This window comes from Tachypleus tridentatus, chromosome 4 (genome assembly GCF_004210375.1).
Source record: "Tachypleus tridentatus isolate NWPU-2018 chromosome 4, ASM421037v1, whole genome shotgun sequence".
NCBI classification, from domain to species: Eukaryota; Metazoa; Arthropoda; class Merostomata; order Xiphosura; family Limulidae; genus Tachypleus; species Tachypleus tridentatus.
Genome location: NC_134828.1, coordinates 48,003,348 through 48,026,316, shown reverse-complemented (window position 1 = coordinate 48,026,316; position 22,969 = coordinate 48,003,348). Strand labels below are relative to the sequence as shown.

Sequence of the window (22,969 nt, the reverse complement as noted above, 5' to 3'; positions counted from 1 at the left end):
TGAAGGGCAACGAAAGAGGTTTTGATTGGTTGTACATTTTATAAACTTTGTGCATTCGAGTACAAAGTACAACAACTGAAAAAACAAAATTTTTTGTACATGAAGCACGAGATTTCTTTCTAATATTGGTGTTAACAAGCAACGATGCTGTTTAGCTTATAATTAGCTGCAGTATGATATAATAAATCTAATATAATGTCTTACGATAATTAATTATAACTCTGCTTCGTCAACTTATATAAAACTTCCACGTGTTGTTATAACAAATGTCATATATGAATAGTTATTCCAACCAATACTGTACTTGTTGTGCCCCAGCTGGTCTGATTAGCTCCTAATTGAGTGAAATGCGTTGTTGACAATAGATATGACAAATATAGTGTGGTTGTAATACAGTTATTGCAAATGGAGACATATTGTAAAAGAATTGAAATTATAGGAATTGGTACATCAGAAAGTGTGTATGTGTGTAATTTTCTTATATCAAAGCCACATCAGGCTATCAGCTGGGTCCACCGAAGGGAATTGATCCCCTGATTTTAGCGTTGTAAATCTGTATCAAGTGGGGGACCTGAAAGTAAGGAAACAAAGTAGGAATAGTCATGATATAATAAAGCTTTCCCTATACAACCTCATAAACAGGCATGTCCAGGATCCTATTCATGCCAACTGCATTTATTTATATTTTATCCTGTATACAATAGGCCAGGTGGACTAAACTTATCAAGCCTATACTTTTCATACATTGATTATAAGTTTTTGTGAGTCGAATTATTGCAGGCAATACATCTACTGTAGTCTATTTATATGACACCAAAATAATCAGATATTTGCGTAGATCCGTAATTTGTGTTTTTTATACTTTACAACTTGCTATTGTTTTTGCAATTGCATGAGAAAGAAACGGGATTTCGTAAAATTAGCTATATAGTAGCACAGTGTTTACGGACTTGCAACGATATAATCTAAGTATAAATTAGACAAAAACGTGTTTAGTGTCGAGTATATATAGCTTCGTGCTTAACTTCAATCAAATCGAATAGAGATGGATTAAAAAACAAAAATAAAAATCCTAAGAAGTTTCTATGTATCGACGTCATGGATTCATTGCTTTCTACAAAAGTAGAAGAATTTATTAGGTTCTACAGAAAAAAGGATTTAGTACTCCATGTCCATTTCTACCTTGTTTCCTCACTTTTGGTGAATTCATTCCTACACTTCCAATTTTTATTTATTTTTTACTTGTCCATGCACTTTTTCACAACAAGGTGTCATGATCTCATGCATTATGTATTCATGTTGATATTTTATATACAAATCACTAAATGTATATAAATAATGGTGTACAGTGCGCATCATAATATAGTAGTATTTGTAAATAATGGTGTGTGGTATGCGCTTTCTTCACTTATTGTATGCATACACATTGTGAGTGTGTATGTGTGATGTACATGTGGTAGCACACACTATAGCGTATAATGCCATTTGGGTGATATAGTGCGAGTTTTGTCTAAAGTTTAATAAATTAAGTAATTAACTGCTTCACGCCAGCACTAGCGCTATAGTTAAGTTTGTTTACACAGCGATAAGCGATCAATAGCGTCAATCAATCAATGAGATTGAAAAGTTTATGGTTTTGCGAATTTTTGTATCTTCTCTGCTGATTTTCTGAAGTGGTTCTAAGAGTTGTAGTTTTGTATGTGCTTTATCTTCAAAGGGTGTCTCTCATGTACTTTTATATATTTGTTATTGGTTGTTAATTGTTAAAGGTGTATATGTGTAAATAGTTTGTATTGAAAGTGTTATGTATTCGCCATACCGGCCTTTTTCTAGTTTTCTAATTATTGAAAATTCTTAAAGAGACTAGATTACAAAGGTAAGTTTGAAAATCGAATAGGTTTAACATATATTATCTTGTGGCAAGTATAATTAATTATAATATATTTTCCTCCCAGTGGCACATAGTTATGTCTGCGGAACACGCCACTAAAAACCTGGTTTCGATACTCGCGGTTGGCAGAGCACAGATAGCCCATTGTGTAACTTTGTGCTTAATTCTAAATGAACAAACAAACCAAACGTTTTATTTGTAAACAAAGAAAAATCTATTCTGCAACAAGTCTGTTTTATAAAGATCGTATATTTGCTAAACAATGTTAACTGTGATAAAAATAAGTATCTAAAATCTAGACATAAATTAGTGCATGGAAAAAACCTAATACATGAAAATTTACCATTGCAGCGTTTAATTGATGCTCACATTGTTGTATTAATATAAATATAATTAGTTATAAGCCGAGCTGTATCAGTTTCAGAAATGACATATTATGTCTATTGTTTTATATTATAAGTGGGTGTAAGGGCGTTTGGCTTTGGTTTAGTGATTTATGAAAAATAAGTGAGTGTGGCGTTCGGACATCCCTTATACTATATATCTGCTTATACAACATTAAAAAATAGTTGTTATTTCCTGAGAACAAAATAGGATGTTCGGCCCGGCATGGCCAGGTGGGTTAAGGCGTTCGACTCGTAATCTGAGGGTCTTGGATTCGAATCTCGGTCGCACCAAAACATGCTCGCCCCTTCAGCGGTGGGGCGTTATAATGTGACAGCAGTCCCACTACTCGTTGGTAAAAGAGTAGCCCAAGAGTTGGCGGTGGGTGGTGATGACTAGATACCTTCCCTCTAGTCTTATACTGCTAAACTTATGACGGCTAGCGCAGATAGCCCTCGAGTAGCTTCGCGCAAAATTAAAAAAAACAAACAAACAAGATATTCGGATCTTCTGAACTCCCTCCATTTAGTTCTGTGCCTGTTTATACAACATTACATAGTATACTTTCTCATTGTGAAACTTTGTAGAATGGACAGCAACTGCCTGTTGTGGAGACACAAGTGTAGAAGACGAAGGCGGAAGACTTTCGAAATGTCATCCTCTACACTCGTGTTTCCACAACAGGCAGTTGCTGTACATTCTACAAAGTTTCATCATGAATACTCTGCCTGAACAGTCTATAAAGGAATACTTACTCATTGTAAATTACAAACAAAACACACAATGTAAAAAAAACAGTAATTTTACACTGTATTCAACGTTTAAGAAGCCAGAACTTTGACATTGGGTGTTGCCAACTATTTAAATTAATCGATTATTTCAACAATCAGAAACAATAACATCGATTCGTTGATAACTTTTGTAACATTAATTGATTAATAATAATTATCGATTAACTGAATAGCTTACGAGACACTAATCAGTGTATTCGCTGGTTATAAGTGATTGATTATATCGATTAATTGACTAAATAACTTACCTCTACATTGCCAACTCTTTAGGTATTCTTTACTAACAAATAATGTAGTTTGTTTTTCGTTATAACGCGCCCACGGCTAAAAGGGCGAGTATGTTTATAATGGAACTTGATCCAGATACACAGAAACTGCGAGTTGAGTGCTGTAACTACAACGCCATGTCAAGCCTTCATTTAATGCTGCTTGATAACTGTGGTGATTTTTTTTTCTCATCACTATGATTATAGATTTCGATGAGAAAGAATAAAAAGACAATACCGAGGATTGACTAGAGGTATCTAGCTTCTCTTTAATCATGATACTGCCAACTGTAAGTTTGGTTGGTTGATTTGGTGTTTTATGGCACAAAGCAGCTAGGCTGTCTGCGCCAAACATTAAAACGTTAAAAGAAAAACTATAGTAATACAAGTTGTAAAGGACTTTCTGTAGCATAATTGTAATTATCATAACTCGCCAGGTTGACTAACAGGTAAGTACATAAACCACCGTCAGTCACCTGAAGTTGGTCTTTCCAGTTCTGAATCTGAGTTATTTGACGTTATGGCCATTTTTGAAAAGAAAAGTAATAAAGAGGTTTTAAAAGACATGTAGCAAAATTTTAAAAATAACTCGCCAGGATAACTAACGGATAGTTCAAACAGCAGCGTTAGTCACCTGAAGTTGGCCTTTCCAGTCCTGGTTTCGAGTTATTTGATGTTATAGTCACTTTGTAATTTCAAATCGAACTAGACGGACTTTGATTCATAAAAGGGAATCACATTAAAAAAGGTCTAATTTATAAATTAACAAAACTTAAATGGCATTAAAAATATTAATGACCTTTAAAAAACTAAAAACATTACTAAGATAGACAGTGTCACCATCACCAATAACATTGTCTAACGTTATGGACAAATCTTGGGACAGAACATGTTTAAAATTATGTCGTCGTTGAGAGTCGTAACGACGGCAAGAAAGTAAAATATGGCTTATTGTGACATGAGTGTAACACAGACTGCACATTATTGCATCAGATAAAATAAAACAAGGAGTTAAAAAAACTGTGACCAATGCATAGTCTAGTTAGAACAACTTCCTCTTTCCGACCCTTACGGAAGCAAGATGGCCAAAGTCCAGTATAGGGTTTTATTTGGGAAAACTTGTTTTTGCGTTGCTCACTCTAAGGAGCCGAACCTTGAATACAGGGTCGTAGTCCATGTGTGGAACAGGCACAGTGGTGATAGTGCCAGAGCAGATAAATTTAGTTGAGGTGTCGGCGAGCTCGTTTCCGTGAATTCCAACGTGGCCCGGTATCCAGAAAAACTGGATGGAAATAGATGTTAAAGAGAAATGGGCAAGTCGGTTTTGAATATCGGCGAGAACAGGGTGTGAACTAACGTCAAGCGATTCTAGGGCCAGTAGAGAACTAAACGAGGCAATATAAATAGTTCAGTTTGAGTACTACTTAGCTTCTATGTGATCCAGGGCAAGAGAAATGATGTATAGTACAGCACTAAACACAGAAGCTGTAGAGGGGATTCTGCACACAACCACCGAATCACAACAAACCATGGCAGAGCTCACACAGTCAACTGATTTCGAACCATTTGTATAAATAGGAATGGAAGGATGGTTCGAAAGATGTTCAGCAAATAGCAGGCAGCATTTCCAATCGGGAGTGTCTGCTTTTCTCAGATGACTTAAAGACAGGCTACATTTGGGGACTGTTAGAAGCCATGGTGGTATGGGCTGACCAGTTGATACAGCAATGTTATCCAAGGACTGACCCAATTCATCCAACTGTACCTGGGTACGAAGGCACAAAAGAGCAATGGCAGATCATCTGTTGTGAAAAAGTATGGCTAACCAAAGGAGGAATACACAGCCCCAGGTGGGATGCTTTGGTAAGGAACGAAGTTTCGAAGCATAGAGTAAAGACAGATGCATATGGCGGAGGTGCAAAGAAGGTTCACGAGACTATGTATATGTTCTGAATTGGGGAGGTGCAAAAAGCCCCAGTGCAGAGCCGAAGTCCTTGATGGTGAATAGGGTCCAGCATCTTTAAGGCCGAGGTTCTGGCAAAGCCATAGACTAGTGATCCATGGTCGAGTTTTTATCGAATAAGAACACGATATATCTTTAGCATAGAACATTGATCTTCTCCCCAAGTGGTGGAAAAGAGGACATGGAGGATGTCCAGTGCTCTTGTACATTTGACCCGCGGCTGTTTGATGTGTGGTATAAAGTTCAGCTTACAGTCAAAGATAAGCCCCAAGAATTTTGTCTCAAGGACGACAGGCAGCACAATTTCACCAATACGGAGTTCAGGATCAAGGTGAATACCCTGTTAGCAGCAAAAGTGTATGCAGACGGTTTTAGAGAGAGAGAGAAGTTAAAGCTGTTTGCTGTGGTCCACTTCAGTAAACGATTGAGGGCAGTATTTCAATTTCGTGTCAGTCGTCGACACAGAGACAATTTGCAACAGTGAAAAGAAGTTGTTCAGTGATGGCATTAATTTTTGTACTGAAAAGTGCGACACTCAAAAGACAGCTCTGAGGTACTCCAAGTTCCTGTTGAAAAGAACGGGAAAGTGTCGAACCCACATGAACTTGTAATCTCCTGTCCATTGAAAAATTAATAAAAAGGTCAAATGGCCACGTAACCCATGTATATGAAGGTCTCGCAAAATACCATACTTGCATGTTGTATTATAAGTCTTATTCAGTGTCAAAGAATACTGATACAAGATGTTGTCGTTTGAGAAAGGCTTCTCTGATTGATGTTAAGTCGAATAAGGTGGTCCACAGTGGAGTGCTGTTGTTAGAACCCACACTGGGTCGACTAAAGGATGTTGTTTTATTCGAGAAACCAAAAAGACGAGCATTAACCATCCTCTCTAAGGTCTTACAGAGACAGCTCGTCAAAGCAATTGGATGGTACTTTGAAGGAATCTTGGGATCCTTCCCATGCTTAGAGAAAGGTAGGACAATAGCCTGGAGCCAGACATCAGGAGAAACATTCTCCTGCTAGATCCAATTAAAAACAATCAGAAGAATAGCAAGAGAAGCAGGATATAGATGTTGCAGCATTTCATAGTGTGCATCATCAAGTCCAACAGATGTACTGCTAGACTGACGTAGACCCAGTATGAGTTCCACCAGTGTAAAGGGACAATTATAGTCACATAGACAATTAGCTTGAACGGAAAGAGGTGATTGCTCTGCCCGAGTCTTGATGGCCAAGAAGATGAAGGAAGAGGCAGAAGTGCTAGATATCCTGGAAAAGGTTTTACCTAGAGTTTTGGCAATGCTCTCGGTATCAGCTACTTCTTAGCAATTGGAAAGCAAGATCGAGAGGGGGACAGAATTATATTGCCTACTGACCTTTCGAATCTTGTCCCATGTGACTTTGGAACTGGTGGAACAAGATCTGCTGGTTGTGAACTTAATCCAAGATTCCTTCTGGCTTTGGCATCTTACCCACCGAGCATGTGGAGTGCTGTTGTTGGAACCCACACTGAGCCGACGAGAGGAGGTTGTTTTATTCGAGAAACCAAACAAGACGAGCATTAACAATTCTCTCTAAGGTCTTACAGAGACAGCTCATCAAAGCTATTGGATGGTACTTTCAAGGAATCTTGGAATCCTTCCCAGGCTTAGAGAAAGGTAGGACAATAGCCAGGTGCTAGGTATCAGAAGAAACATTCTCCTACCAGATCCAGTTAAAAAATAATCAGAATAATAGCAAGAGAAGCAGGAGATAGATGGTGCAGCATTTCATAGTGTACATCATCAGGACCAAATGATGTACTGCCAGACCGATGAAGGGCCAGTTTGAGTTCCACCAGTGTAAAGAGACGATTAGTGTCATAGAGAGAATCAGCTCGAAAGGACGAGGATATAGTGGAAAACGTGTCGAGGATTTAGGATTATATTGAGCAGCTGCTTGTATAATACAGTCAATTACTACTGAACACAATCTGGTCAGTGCAGGATGGCAGGATAAAGTTCTGCGAGAGCAGTGAAAGAAGGCCAGTTTGCATGATCCAGCTTCTGCCGGGGCACGCGAGTCGGGTGGCATCGACCACGGCCAGTCTTTTAGAAGTATAAGAAAATGATCACTGTCTCTTGGATTATTGTTAATCCCCCACGAAAAATGGGATAATAATGAAGGGGAGCAAATTGAGAGATCAATAGTAGTAAAGGACTGACTAGGTGCATGAAAATAAGTATAAAAACCAGTGCTGAAAAGAGAAAAGTTGTGATCAGAGAGCACACGCTCTACGGAGCGACCCCTCCTATCAACATCAGTACTTCCCCAGAAGGGATAATGTCCATTAAAGTCCCCCAGGGTTAAAAATGGAGATGGCAACTGTTCAATGAGAATATCAAGGTCTGATTGATCATATGTCTCTCCAGGCAACAGGTAGAGAGAACAAACAGTGATGGTATGACCCAAGGAAACACAGATGGCTACGGCCTCCAAAAGTGTGTCGAGTGGCAAAGACAGGTTGGGCACATGCTGATAAACCAACAGTGCCACCCATCCATGCACTTGTCCATCACACAGCCTGTCATTTCTGTACAAAGAAAACCATCGAAAGGTGACTGTATCGGCAGGTTTCAAAAATGTTTCCTGTAAGGAAAGACATACAGGATAGTAGGAAGTAGCGTTTTGATGTCATCCAGTTTGGAATGTAAACCTCGACAGTTCCATTGTAATCAAGGTGGCCACTTTTATTTATGTGAAGGCGAATTTGGTACAGAACCCTTCTGTTTATGACTATGTCTCTTTTCCTTACTGTCCTTATTCGAGGGAGGTCTATAGACCTCCATGGATCCTGGCCTGGGTCATTTGGACAGGTCTTCGCTGTTGGAAGGGGACGTGAACGAATGATCGTTTTGCATCTTGAGGAAGGAGAAGATGCATTCGAGGAAATGCATGTACCAACAACCAAAGGAAGTGGATCTTGGGATTTGTTAGAATGTATGTAAGGGACAGAGATGGGTGTTGAAGTTGATTCATCAAGTTTTTTAACCATGGAGGTCAAAAGACTTTTCATTTGTTTTGGAGGCACAGAGAGATCTATAGTAGTGGAATGAAGTGCAGCAGCATATGTCCGAGATGAAGTGGTGGACAGCAACTTTCGATTCTCAGGATAAGTCATGTTATGAATCGTTTTCAAACGCTGCACCTCTTTTTCTTCCAACCATTTAGGGCAAGAACGAAAGTAGGACTGGGAAAAGCCATTGCAATTGACGCAATGAGAGTTTGTTTCACACTCATAGACATCGTGGTCCTTGCCACCTCAACGAACACATGTCAAAGAACCATGACATGACTTCTTTGAGTGACCAAACCACTGACATTGGAAACATCTGACAGGGTTTGGAATGTATGGTTATACACTGCAATTAAGATAACCTACCTTCATGGTGGCAGTGGACGTGGTGATGTAAATGTCAGAACGAGGATATTAATCGGCATCATAATTCCATCTTTGCGAGTGGAGATACACTTCACTGCAGAAACTCCTTGGGTGGAGAAACCAGCGAGAATCTCTGACTCAAATCCCTCGCAACAATAACACCTCATGATGAATTCAAAGTAGCATGAGGTGTAACATCAATAGGTATATCCCCAATCACCTTTGAATGCAAGAGGAGTTCACTGTGTTGAGATGTGGATGTTTCCACCAATATGTCACCAGATCGAAGCAAATTTACTGACTTTGGAGAGCCAGGAAGTCTCTCTAGTCCCTTCTGAATAAAAAAAGGGAAACATTTGACCTAAAGGTTTGTCTGAAAGAGAATATAGTATAAGAAAATGAGGTACAAGTGTTACAGAAGTTGAAGATTGCTACTTAGAATCTTCAAGACATGGTTGTTTACCTATGGACTGTTTTCCACTATTTTATTTTTTATTTGTAGGATCCATAATAAAAAAGGAACATGTCAGTGCACACTGAACCCTCTACCATGGAGTCCTACGAGGGGACGCACTACAATGCCAAACAAGGACGTTTCAGCAATATGATGTCCACAACACCTGTTGAGAACATCCAACACTGGTACTTGGTTGACCCTAGCCAAAATGGACCAGCCAATTGACCCCAGGGGGCCACCCCAAGGCCACCCGTCTACAGGAATTCAAGGCCAAAGTTGTGTGTTAGGGTTGGAACCCTCAACCACCAGGATCCTTTCCTCCCTTTCACGGGTCGCCACGTACGGTAAACACGTGGGTGGATGTTTAGATCCCAGAGGAGGTAAACTGAAAAAAATAGAACCTTCTCTGAGAGGTCCCCTCACCACGTACTAGAATCAACACGGAGGGGCCAACTATAAGAACAGTGACTACCCATGAAATTGTTCCCCGAATTATTAAACCTACTCCAAGAAAAATGTATTATTTTCGAGGAAAACTTATGAAAGTATTGGCTGAGGAATTTAAGAAGTCAGGAGCACTGAAGTTTCTTATCAAAGAACTAGAATTTTACTTTTTAACTGGTGAATCATACTGTGCTTTTGATTTGTTTATTTCGAAACAATATTAGTAAATATATTCTCTCAAATAAACCCCCTAATGGCACAGGAGACTCATACTGCTAAAAACCGGATTTTGATAACCGTGATGAGCAGAGCTCTTTGTGTAGCTTTGAGCTTAATTACAAATTATCAATCAATCAATCCTCAAAGAAACTGAGAACAGTGAATAATACAGAGGGCTGATTACGTTACATTGAGACGATTTTGAATATACAGATTGACAAATCATAACAAAAGTGGTGTTGCAACGCCATGTTTCAGAACTAAATTTTGACATTTTTGGCATTCTTAAATTGTGTGATGCCACCAAAAATTTATTTCTTTTGGCAAGAGTATGCGACAACCCCTTTATATGAAAATTATTAATACACTCTGATAATATAGACTTATTCAGATAAGAAATTTAAATTTTCCTACAATAGTATATTGTGTGTGCTCAATGATATTGAAAAATGAATCATCTTGAGCCATGCAGAAAGAAACTTTCATTATTTCTAAATCAGACAGGTAAATAGTATGGCGTATTGTAGCAGGTGAAAATAAATAAATACAAAGGTCAGTAGAAAAATTCGTCCACGTGCCCCAGTTATAGTACGTAGTATAATTAAGAATCTTCATCTGAAAATGGAACACAAGATACTTGTTCACAAGTCGCTTGTATGACGTATTCGATAAACTCGTACTCTACCTGAACAGCATGAAATGGGTATTCACACTATTTCATAAGAAAATATGCCAAAAGTTGTTGGACACAGCATCTATGGATTTGTGTATGATCATACTGTTGAACAAGATGCCAGAAAACTTTCGTTCTCGTACACTGTGAGGTGTGTGGGAGGATTGCAGGGAACAGTGATATCTTTTTGACATGAAAGCTTAATGATGGAGACTTACAATGGAAACTACCCTGCAGGACTTATGACAAGATACATGGTCATCAGCTAGAACGTGACTGAATGTGGTGTCGTGGACTGTTTTATATAACTTCTACATTTGAGAGTGTGTGGACCGTGAATCTTAAGATTCGTGGTTCACAACATAATGTCACACTGAAGACCATGGGTGTGATACAAGAGTGACATTCAAATCACTGTTTAGACAAACAAGAGTATCTTTAAGTAGCTTCACGTAAAAATACGAAACAAAAAAACAAAAGAAAAATACATCATTTTCATTTTAGTAGTCTATAGAATCACCAAAGTCGAATGCAACTTATTAACTAACTTATGTATGTCAAACATTTTGGTTATAATTTTTCCCTATCTTAGTGCTTGCAGTGACACAAAGTAGCTACAAGCTAGCTGCTTTTTACGTCAAGTCAAATATATGAAATATATTGTTGAAACGAGGGTAACTAAAACTAGGGCTTGACTTTGGCCTAGTGATTAGCATACTGAGGGTCTCAACTCGCGTTTTTACCAAATACACTCAGTAATTTCAACTGGGCGCCGTTATTATTTTTACAGTATCCCGCTATTGTGTTAAGAACGGCTGCTTCAGGTGGTGGGTATTACGACAGATTACCGTCCGACAAGTCATCAGTTCACAATGAGGAATAATTATGACAGAACATCATGGATTTTTCACCTGGCTTTTTAGCTCATTCTGTGTAAAAGGTCTTCAATAGCACAGACCAATGCAGAAGAATAAAATATGGCAAGTTAACAAAATTTCCTAACTCTCAACCTTTGCACTTCTATTGGCCCAGTAATTAAACTTTGTGATCATCACTGACTTTTCCATTGTTCTTAAAGAAACATTTGCATACCAAGATTTATCTGAAGCTATTCTAAAGTGGGCTTTACGTGTTGTATAATATCCTTTATCGATTACCTGAATTAACAACATACAAGTGTAGAGCATCAATAATTCTAGAGTTATCTTTCTTTAAATCAATTTATGGGACGTTCAAGTCCTATTGGTCAGTATACCCGCTAAATCCAATGATTCATGACCTTGTGAACTTTTGTCACAAAAAGCGCGATTTACACTTAGGGATCATGGGTATGAGACAAGGTCAAATCTTATTATTCAAACGTTGGCTGTGAGTACTTTCCATCTAATCTACCACTACAAAATTGGGGAAGGGGGGCTTCATCCGTATAGCCTTTTGTAAAGTTTTGAGCGGAAACTTTGTAGAATGGACGGCAACTGCCTGTTGTGGAGACAAGTGTAGAGGACAACGTTCGAAAGTCTTCCGCCTTTCGTGTTCAGTTAGCAGTTGCCATCCATTCTATACAGGTTCATCATGAATACTTTCCCTAAACAATATATCAAAGAATGGATACTCAAAAGCTTTTAAATATAACTAATGTACTGTAAACCACATTTATAGTCAATTTCAAATTTTCATTAAGAAGGAGTGTTTCCAAACTAGTGACCACACGTACTAACTACCTATGTTATTCCCTTTATAATAAGAATGTCTGAGAGACAACTGTGAAGACAAGTTACTGTTTCTAAAAATAAAACTTTTCTAATGCTATCTTAGAGACACGTTTACTATAATTTTATAATTTTTCAGGAAACATGGAGCTTCGTGGTAATGCTAGTACAGAAGACTTGTCATTTGAGAGTGGTGTTTACTGAGCTGAGGTAAACCAGGCAACCGTTAGCAGCATGAGGTCTCTTGCGAGTGAAGCTACTTCTGTACCAGCAGAATCCTTATCTCAGACTCTTGAAGCTGCTAGAAGGCTTTCCTCTCTTCATTTCAATGTTTGGAAAAATTCTGAAAAGCTAAAGAAATCTCCATCTAGTGGACAAGTGAGAAAAAACATTCCAAACAAAGTATGTATCGTATGTTCATATTATTTTATTTGTAATGCTGTAAGTATTTAGATAATAAGAAAATAGAAAAAAAACAACAAATTATACATTTTGAAAGTGTTGGAAGTTTTTGCTATTGTATCAAAACGCAATTATAACAGAATAAATTCAAACCTCGATTAAAAGATGCTCATGGGAACATTACCACAAAACAAGACTACAAGAACACTACCCTCGTTTACAATAATAAATATGAAATAAGTAGGTGTTACTGAAGCAAATATTTTAGTGTCTCTCTAACAGGAGAATTAATTAACATTTCAAGCTATCAATAGAAGGTAAAGTTTATACGGAGGGTGACCAATTTTTAAATGTGGAAACTAAAGTACATTCAGTTTTTCAGGTCTTGAGTATGAGAAATTATAAACGACTAATTATGCAAGTAATAAATGTAATCATATGAATGTAATACTTCTACTGAAGATATTGCTACAAGAAATGCCCCTCTTACGAGTGATTTTTTCTAAGTACTTTCTTATTCTGTAGCAGTTTGTCAACTGGGTAACTTTTATTCATGTTCATTCTTGTGTAACTTTGTATAAATGCATTACGACTTGAAAATCGAACATCAGTTGTGAACAACACTTGCCATTTGTATTCAAAATATTTCTCTTTTGCTTTGTTGAGTGTAAAATTACATACTCGATGTATCGTATGTGCTAAAGTGATATATCATCTGCTGCTTCCTACCTTTTAGCTAACTTCAGAGGCTACGACGTAGGATCTGCTGAGTCATACCAAGCTGTGTGATAATTTCCTCACTAATTAAAAAATAAACCTGTTGATTACTAATAGTTGAGAGCCGTATTTCCGAAGAAATAACAAAGCTATAAGTTGCTGAAAAAGAAACCTAGAAAATTTAGGCATCCCGAAAGACATCAAGACATCTGGTCACCATTAGTTATCGGGAATGTTTAGACGCGCGCACTCATTGACTGCCTCGGGAGGGGTAGAGACGATGACACCAACGAAGTGATACTGGAGAGCGCATTGCTAGGGGCATGCTGCTACTAGAAGTTCCTTTCTCGGTCGCTTATCTCCTTGTTGGTGTTCAGGTGATGGTTATACCCTGGAGGGTCAGGGTCATTCGACCCATTTCTCCTTCCTTAACTTTTGTTAACACTTCTCTTAAATGTAACTGTAGACACTACACGAGAGCCAGAGTAACCCGCACTTACTCCAGCCCCTTTCAAGACAATGTCCTTGCACTGTCAACAGGCACATTTGTACAAGTATATCATTTCTCTTTTGAACGTTTCACAAGTATCTGCAATTTCATTTGGTAGGCCTGATTAGGAAGCATTTACATTAATACTCTTATAATGTTAATTAATTAGGTCCTACACTAATGTGGGTAAAGACTATATCCGTGATGACGAGAAAACCCACTTGTAGAGAAAATTATATCAGTAAATTCGGCTGGTATGGGTAGAGAAAGCAAACAACGTTTCGACCTTTCTCGGTCATTGTCAGGTTCGCAAAGAAAGAAAGAGATAGCTGACCACATGAGAAACAAACATAAACAAACGCAAAATTAAAGAAGCATTACTGATACAACAACTCAAGCCTAAAATAAATCAATACAAAGGAACACCTATATACCTATATTAATAAATATATTCAACATCTAAGCACGCCCTCTGCATTCCTACACTCAATTACGCAACCCTCTTCAAACATGTGGTCAGCTATCAGTCAGTTACCGCTTTCTTTCTTTGTAAACCTGACGATGACCGAAGATGGTTGAAACGTTGTTCGCTCCTTTACATAGTGCTTACTCTGTCCATACTAGCCGTTTTTACTTATATAAAGACTATAGATATATGTTTGTATATATATATAGTAGTCCAGTAGTCGGTGGCCTGGTTATTTTCTATTTCTGTGGTAATCTTTACCGGTACTTAGTTTAAAATAAATATTCACGGGCATGTGTGTTTTTCTTATAGCAAAGCCACATCGGGCTCTCTTCTGAGCCCAACCCAGTGGAATAGACCCCCTGATTTTAACGTTGTAAATCCGTAGACTTACCGATGTACTAACGGGGTACGAAATATTCATGGGAGAGAGGAACTTAGGTTTATTTGCATAATGTATGTAGTATCTATCGAGGTCACATAAATCATTTTTATGCCAATTTTTTATGGAAATTATATAAAGAATTATGCAAGAGTCTATTGGATAATGTCTATGTTTGTGTACTTGTGTATGAATACTGATGATGTGCTGCGTGGTATTTTGTATGCTGTGGGTTAATTGAATTTTGAATTTTCTGTAGTTTACTTATTTGTTTCTAAGATATGTTTATCGATGCTGGACATGCGTATTCTATAATAGGTCTCTTTATAAAATTTAATTACGTTATCTGGAGAGGTTCCTTGATTTTTACTGGTTAGACTTCTTGCATAATTACGCGTTTCCAAGTTCTGGTCAGTATACTGTTGGTGCGTTTAACCCATGATAATTTGGTATGGTAGGTCTAACCCAAGAATTTTGCCGAAGTAATGGTCTGTTCACGTAAAGTTTGGGGAGGGGGGAATCTTTTTCAGCTTGTTTGATCTTGTGAATAAAATTACTTGGTTTTTGGGTGCATTTATTTGTATTCTATATTTTTGGCAGTATTCTTTTAGGTTTTTAGTACTGGTTGGAGATTAGTCAATGCTTTTTATAAGGTCGGGGCACTTTTCCAGACCGCTACATCGGCAGCGAATTTTGACGCGTAGCCATAATTTAGGTCTTTTAGTGGCCAATTACTCACATAATAAACAAGATAGGACTAACCACCTCTCCTTGTGGGACGCCAGCCTCAGGTGTGAATGTCCCCGAGTAGGCTCTATTACATTTATTTTACAGGTTCTATATTTCAAAAACTTGGGAGCAGTAAATAATTCCCTGGGATATTTTCATTTATGTCAACCGATGTATTAACCCATTGTGCCAAAATGAGTCGAATGCTTTCTCAATATCGAGAAAGCAGGCGACCATGCATTCGTTTTTATCAGATGTAAAACTATCTGTCATTCTTTGATAGATTGTTTAGGCAAAGTATTCACGATGAAACTTTGTAGAATGGACGGCAACTGCCTGTTGTGGAGACATGTATAGAGAACGACGTTTCGAAAGTATTTCGCCTTTCGTCTTCAGGTCAACGTGTTTAACGAAAATGAAACCTTGGCAGGGGTTTACTTTAGAGAGAGAGAGAAGTCTGAAGAGTTCTTCCCCCAACAGAAGTGTTCAGGAACATTGCACTTCCTCTTCGTCCCCGCTCGTGGAAGATTATGTATCTGTACGTGGGAGTTTTCATGTATTTTAATTTGACTTGTTTGGGGCAATGAAGTGAGTTGGGGCAGTATGAAAATGTCGGGTAAGAAGGCAGAGAGAGGCAAAAGCGGCTAAAAGGAAGTGAACAAGTCCGGAGCCCGACGGCAGAAAAGAAGCAAGACGCAGACCAGTTCCACATTAATCAGTGGAACGTCCCGTGATAATGGCCACTGTCCCCATAAAACCCACTTTCACAGGACAGGCGCCGAAAGTTCTACCTGTCTTGTGCCCGTATCTGAATAGAAATACATATAAGTATCAAAATATTCACCTTATCGGCTTCGGCGTATGTGCGTGTTGTTTGTGGTTGAGTTAGTGGTCTGTGAGACTGTTGGAGTTTCTAGCAGTGGTTTTGTGGTATGAGTTGAGGGAATGTTGAGAGGCTGTGTGTTGGTGTTCATGGTTTTAAATATGATAATATTTCTGATCTGTGTATATTTGGGGCAGCCTTTGTAACTGGCGACATGTGGGCCTTGACAGTTTGCGCATGTAACTTGGTTGCGCTCATTTGAGCAATGAGCGACCTTGTGAGGCCCGCTACATCTCACACATCTGTCTTTGGCCATACAATTAACTTTAGTGTGTCCGAACCTTTGGCATTTGTAGCATTGTTTACTGATGTGGTTTCACCGGTTCTGTTGCGTGTTTTTTTAAGAATGTGAAGCAACCACCTTTTAGTAATTTATTTTGATCGTATTTCGTGTTTACGGTTACCTTAACAGGGTGGAGATTTTTTATTTCCTTCTGAATAATATTATTCGTTTTGTTTTTGTTATGTTGTAGCCTTGTGTTTTATGTTCCTCCGTGATTTCATTATCTTCGATGTCAAAATCGACACCTCTGATAACTACAGTTGTTTGAGTGGTGTTGTTTTTGGGTGTCTGGATCGTGGCTTTGACTCCTAAGGCATTCGTGGGCCAATGGGCCAAAATGTGGGCGAAGTCGTGTGCATTTAATCATAACTCTTCCGTTGGGAAGTCGTCTGATATCCGTAAATTGGATGCCTGGGAAATATAATCTCAGTTGTATAACAATCTGAGGAATGTGTGTTGTGTTCTGTATGCCTTCAATAAACAAAGTTAAGATTCTGTATTGAGGATACGTGTGTGCTTGAGTGTTTGAAATCCTGGGGATGTTGTTAGTTTTAACATTATCTGTGTTAGTGGTTGTATTGTTTATTTCGTGGTTCTTAGAGCTAGTAGAGTTATTCAAAACCTTACTTATCATAGCCTTTTTCTTCTTTTGTCTTCGTTTCTCCATGGTTGGTTCTCCTTTTTTTAGTCGGCTGGCTGGTTGGTTGTTCTGGTTCCGAGTCCGAATTATCACTGTCTGATACGTCTGTGGGAGAGCTCGAGATTTCCGAGGCTGGTCCTTCGATCGCCTTGTTCAGCATTTTAATGATCTCTTCGTTAGACATGGCTTCTCCAGTGGATCTAGTCATAACCTTGTTCATAGATCTGCTCTTCATTGCTTTTACTAGTGTTTATAAGGACTAAGGGGTTGCTTTTTTTAGTAAAACTAATATGCACACAAATTCAAATGAACGCTCGTTCGCTATACTATACTCGCTGCTGCTCACTGAACATCCTCTCTCCTCGACGTCGCCCTTGAAACACCTAGTTTGTCGAAAAACACAAACGAACTTGGCAAGGGTTTAGTTTAGAGAGAGAGAAGTCTAATTAATTCTCTTCCCAGAAGGGGTGGTCAGAAACGCTGTAGTTCCTCTTCCTCCCCCTTACGTGAAAGATTATTTAACTTTGCGTGGGAGTTTACCTGTATTTTTGCTTTGACTTATTTAAGATGATGAAGTGAGGCTGGTCAATATGAAAATGATGCGTGAGAAAGGAGAGTGAGACAAAGGCGGCATAAGGGAAGTAAGTCAGGTCAGAGCTCGTGGTCAGAATCGCCTGACGCCCGACAATACGATACATTAACTTAAACGGCTCCATTCAGGGCCAGGCAAGAATGTTGCCTTGGCTGGGATCTAGAGATCCAATGCCAGAGATTTAGGTTTACCCCGAGGAAACCCACTTTCACGGCCTGGGCGCCGAGAGAGAAAAGTCTGAGGAATTCTCTCCCCGACAGGGGTGGCCAGGAACGTTGTGGTTCTTCTTCGTCCCTCCTCATGGAAGTTTGGAAGTTTATTTACTTTTACGTGGAAGTTTTCTTGTAATTTTATTTGGCTTGTTTAAGTTGATGAAGTGAGGTGGGGCATTATAAAAAGGAAAGGTGGAGCGAGACAAAAGCGGCACAAGGGAAGTAAGCCAGACAGGAACCTGCAATCCGAAAAGCGGACGAGATATCAACTTAACTTACAACGGCCGGATTCAGGGCCGGGCAAGAATATTGCTTTGGCTAGGATCTAAAAATCCAATGCCTGAGATTTGGATGTGGAGGGAAACGGGAGTGCCCCGAGAAAACCCACTTTCACAGGACAGGCGCCGAAAGTTTACCTGTCCTGTGCCCGGATCTGAAAAGAAATAGATATAAATATAAACATATATTCACCTTATCTGTGATTATGTGTTTTGTTGAGTGATTTGTAATTGTTGAAATGTTACGGTGAAATGTATTTTGTAGGTGCACTGACTAATTTACATAATGACGCAGTTAGTTCGTTTCTGTGTTTTGCTTTTATGTAATATTTTTATGATATTTCTGTGAACTTGTTTCTGAGGGTGGGGAGGTCACTGATTTGGTGTATGTAGTTTACAGGTGTGTATGATGGTAATCTGGTTGCTGCTCTTAATATTTTATTTTGTTGTATTTGGATCTTCTGTAATGTGTTGTTAGACATATTGTATGTGACCTGACATCCATATTCTATTAACGGACGGATGTAAACCTTGTATATTTGGATTATATTTTCTGGTGAGCAGTTTGAATGTTTTCTAGATATGGTCATCAAATGTGAAATGCGTTTTTTGATGGATAAATGTATGTTGTTAACATGTTTTTTCATGTTAAGCTGGAGTCGAAAGTGATGCCAAGGAATGTGATGTGCTTGATGCCGAGTGAGAGGTTTACTTTTTCTAGAGTTTTTCTGTGTCTTTTTAATTTCCTATAAAAAGTGACTGCTTGAGTTTTTGTTGGAGTTAAAACCACTCTTCACTTGTTACTCCAGCTCGCGACAGTATTTAGTGTTTCCTGAACGCGAGACATGGCTATTAGCGGGTTTCTAGAAATACCCTAGATAGCATTGTCATCTGCGTATTGTGAACTGTAAGTTAGACTAGGAAAACGTATAATACTAACGAAAATAATGTAGAGGAGTGGCAAGAGGACGGATCCTTGGGACACACCTGCAGTTATTTGAAAGATTTTGATAAGGTTTTGTTGATTCTTACTTGAGCTGTTCTATCTGTTAGGAAGTTTGATATCCATTTGATAATAGTTAGATTTACTTTCAAATTAGTTAATTTATACTTAAAGGCGTTATACCAAACACTGTCAAATGCTTTTTTAATGTCTTAAAATACGCCTATGATTACCTGATTGTTATTGAATGCTTTGTAAACTGATTCAGTGAGTCGTGTGAGGTGATCTATTGTTTGTCTTGTTTTCCTGGAAGCGTTTTGAGGTTCGGGGAAGATGTTATTTATTTCGCAGAAATTAAGAAGGCGATTTTAAATTATTTTCTCCATCAGTTTGCCAAGACAACTTAATAGACTGATGAGACGGAAGTTGTCAGGATTAGACCTGTTTGTTTGTTTCTTTGGAATCGTGGTGGTAAAGGCTTTTTTCCAAGTGTCGGGGTAATAACCTGTTAGTGAGAGATTCATGATATTTGTGAGATGTTGTGATAGGAGATTGAAGCCTTTTTTGAGAATAATATTAGGTATGTGATCATGTTCGGGGAAAGTATTTTTGAGTTTTCAGTGTTAATTTTGAGTTCAGTGGTGGTGATTTTTCTATTAATTGAACTGGAATGGTTGTTTAGAGTGTTACCAGGGAATTGTGGCGTGAAAGAAGATTGATTTGTATTATGTAGTTGTTAACTTGTTGTTGGTGTTGCGTGTCAAAATCAGCAGAGTTTAGGTCGCTGAAGGAGGATTCGCAATAGTCGTCTTTCTCAGAGTCCATCCTCGCGATTGTGTTGTTGTGTGTGATGTATTGAAGTAAGTAATTTGTGTTTGTCCGAGGAAATGCTCTTAAATTTTTTCCAAAATTCTTTTGGGTTATTCTAAGTTTTTCCAATTTTTTTTTTTACAAAAGTTTATTTATTTTATTTTAAACTTGGTAGTAGTTTAGGTTTTAAAGACCTTAGGGGAGACCCCTAAGGCAAACCTGGGGCTCTCAGAAACTTCTGTTTCTCTTCAGCCCTGCACATGAACGAAGGATAAAGTCATTAAGAAGAGTAAGGTAAACATTTGGGTGATTTGAGTCTGCCCCCCGATAGTACAGCGGTATGTCTCCGGATTTACAACGCTAAAATCGGGGGTTCGATTCTCCTCAGTGGGCTGAGCAGATAGCCCTTTTTGGCTTTGCTATACAAAAAAGAAGAAAGAAAGAAGAAGATTTGAGTCTCGATAGATTTCTGATGTTTGACTCAGGGTTATTGGGATGTTGCTGTAATGGAGACCAGATGAACTGGAGGGGAAAAGGAGGAACGAGCTGTATTGTGAAGGGGAGAAATCGAGCAGAGTAAGGAAACAGATAGATGTAGATGCAGCATGAGTGAAAGTAATACAGGGTAACGGACCTCTTGTCAGGGCCTGGGTACATAAGTACCCAAAATTTTTGCGGTGGGAGAAACGGGAGTACCCGCGAAAACCCTCTTTCACGTTCAGGGCGCCGAATAATCTACCTTGAACGTGCCCTGGATAGCCAGGGAAGTTTGAGCAAGGATATCTCATAATGCTGAGGTCCAGGCTCTGTAGTAGCTGGGATGTACATATAAACAGAGCTGGAAGAAACAAAGAGAGTAAACAGTGGATCAGTAATCAAGGGGGTGAGGGTTCCTTAATATTGCCCTGGTGAAAGGTGAAAATTCCTCATCCTTGGGCCACCATGGTGGAGAATGTTCAGAAGGCTGACACTGAGGGTTATCGAAGGTAGTTAATCGTGGCAGCGGTGATACAGGGTTCAGTTGCGGAGGGGGGGAGTGGGAGCTGATCTTGTACAGGTAAGTTATCCAGGTGTTCCTCAGTTGTCTGGGAAAATTTATGTCTTCTGGGTATTCTGGTTTGAGTGGCTTGGGATATGGTGGGATGCTTGTCTTTATAGTTGACTTATCTGAACAGGTAGCTTGTGATGTTAGCAGCTGGGAAGGCGTATTAGAGCAAAATGAAGTAAATTTGCTGAGATTCTGAGACTTGTTCGGTCCAGGATTGGAGGTCGTATTGTCACTTGACTGAGAATGGTTGTCGTGCACCTTGATGGAAGTTTGTGCTGACTTTACGGGATACGATTTCTCTGTAGACTGTGAGGGGCGGTTAATAGGATAAGATGATATGAAAGGTGGCCAAACAGAATCTGTTTGCTTGGGTGTCAAAGGTTTAGTTGAGCGACGGCGGGGGCGTTCGGCACTAAAATGAAAAATATGGTAGTAGCAGCCATTCCGTAGAATGGTATCGGTAATATACTTCGAGGTTGTTACTACCTTCATGAAGTTGGTAGCTTGTCTGGAGGATTTCGAGAAGATACGATGTACGGCAAATACCTCGGACTTTGTTTGACTTTCAATGGCGCATTTGATTTTGTAAGGGTGAATGGAAGGGTGTATCCCTTTCAGGAAGACAGATAAGAGGCTAGCTGGGCTCTTGGTGGGTGAACATCTGACATTAATTGGGGTATTCCATGGCTCGCAAAAGTAAGATAGGTCTGCAGGCGTTGACGGCTGGAGGAGAAAAGAAGGAGCGAGCTAACTTCAAGTGAGAAAAAAAAAAGAATAAAGCTAATGTAACGAGCAGGGGTAGGCAAATCGGGTAGAGTAGGGAAGTGTATTAACTTAGATTCAGCATGCAATGAAGAGAAGTCACAGGGTAACGGAACACCTTTTCAGGGTTTGGGTAAAGAAATACTCAAAATTTTGCTGTGGGGGGCAAACGGGAGTACCCCGAGAAAACCCACTTTCACGATCAGGGCGCCAATTACAAAAATTATAATAAATAATAATAATAAAAAACTTGGTAGGCGTTTTGGTTTTAAAGACCTTTGGGGAGACCCCAAAGGCAAACCAGGGGCGCTCAGAAACTTCTGTTTCTCTTCAATCCCGCGCATGAAAAAGGCTAAAGTCATCAGGAATTGAAGGATAAGCACTTGGTAGTTTGGTGACTTGGTATATTTCTGCAGGTCGACTTGGGGTTGTTCGGGGGGAAGTTGCAGTGAAGGCCAGAGAGTCGGAGGAGAAAAGGAGGAACGGGCTAACTTGAAGTGAGGAAAAAAGTAACAAGACTAACGTAACGAGCAGGGGTAGAGAAAGAGGGTAGAGTAGGGAAGTGTGTTAACTGAGATTCAGCATGCAATGAAGATAAGTCACAGGATAACGGATCACCTTTTCAGGGCCTAGGTAAGGAAATACCCAAAATTTTGCTGTGGGGGAAACGGGAGTACCCCGAGAAAACCTACTTTCACGATCAGGGCGCCGAATAATCTACCCTGATCGTACCCTGGATAGCTGGAGAATTTACATCAAATAATTATGGGGGGGGGGGGTAGACATGGCCAATCCTCATAGGAGAGAGACTGTGCTTGTTGGAGCTCCAGTGCTTGTTGGACCTCAGATATAACTTACTAAGTGCCAGCGAGAGACTTTGGTTCTCTAGTCTTTATATTTTGGCGAGTTTCGATTGTAGCCTTATTGTCGAGGGGGTCAGTCGTAATGATTCACGTGTTGAATCGTTGTCTTGGTCAATTGTACTGGCGTGTGATAATCTTAGTTTCGGTGGGTGTGGTGTTTGAACTAGTATAGGTAAGTTTCCTAGAGTTCCTCAACTGTCTGGGAAAATTTATTTCTTTTGGGCAATCTAGTTTGAATAGCTTGAGAG

The 22,969-nt window shown here is 39.2% G+C and overlaps 1 pseudogene across 1 annotated transcript in view; it reads left to right on the top strand.

Annotated features, from left to right (window-relative positions):
• The window catches only part of LOC143249075 (myogenesis-regulating glycosidase-like), an 83,598-nt pseudogene that overhangs the window by 43,059 nt on the left and 17,570 nt on the right, over positions 1-22,969 (top strand). Inside the window, exon 2 of the transcript XR_013027505.1 lies at positions 12,361-12,623. The product of XR_013027505.1 is annotated as a myogenesis-regulating glycosidase-like (transcript). The remainder of the gene's footprint in view (positions 1-12,360; positions 12,624-22,969) is intronic.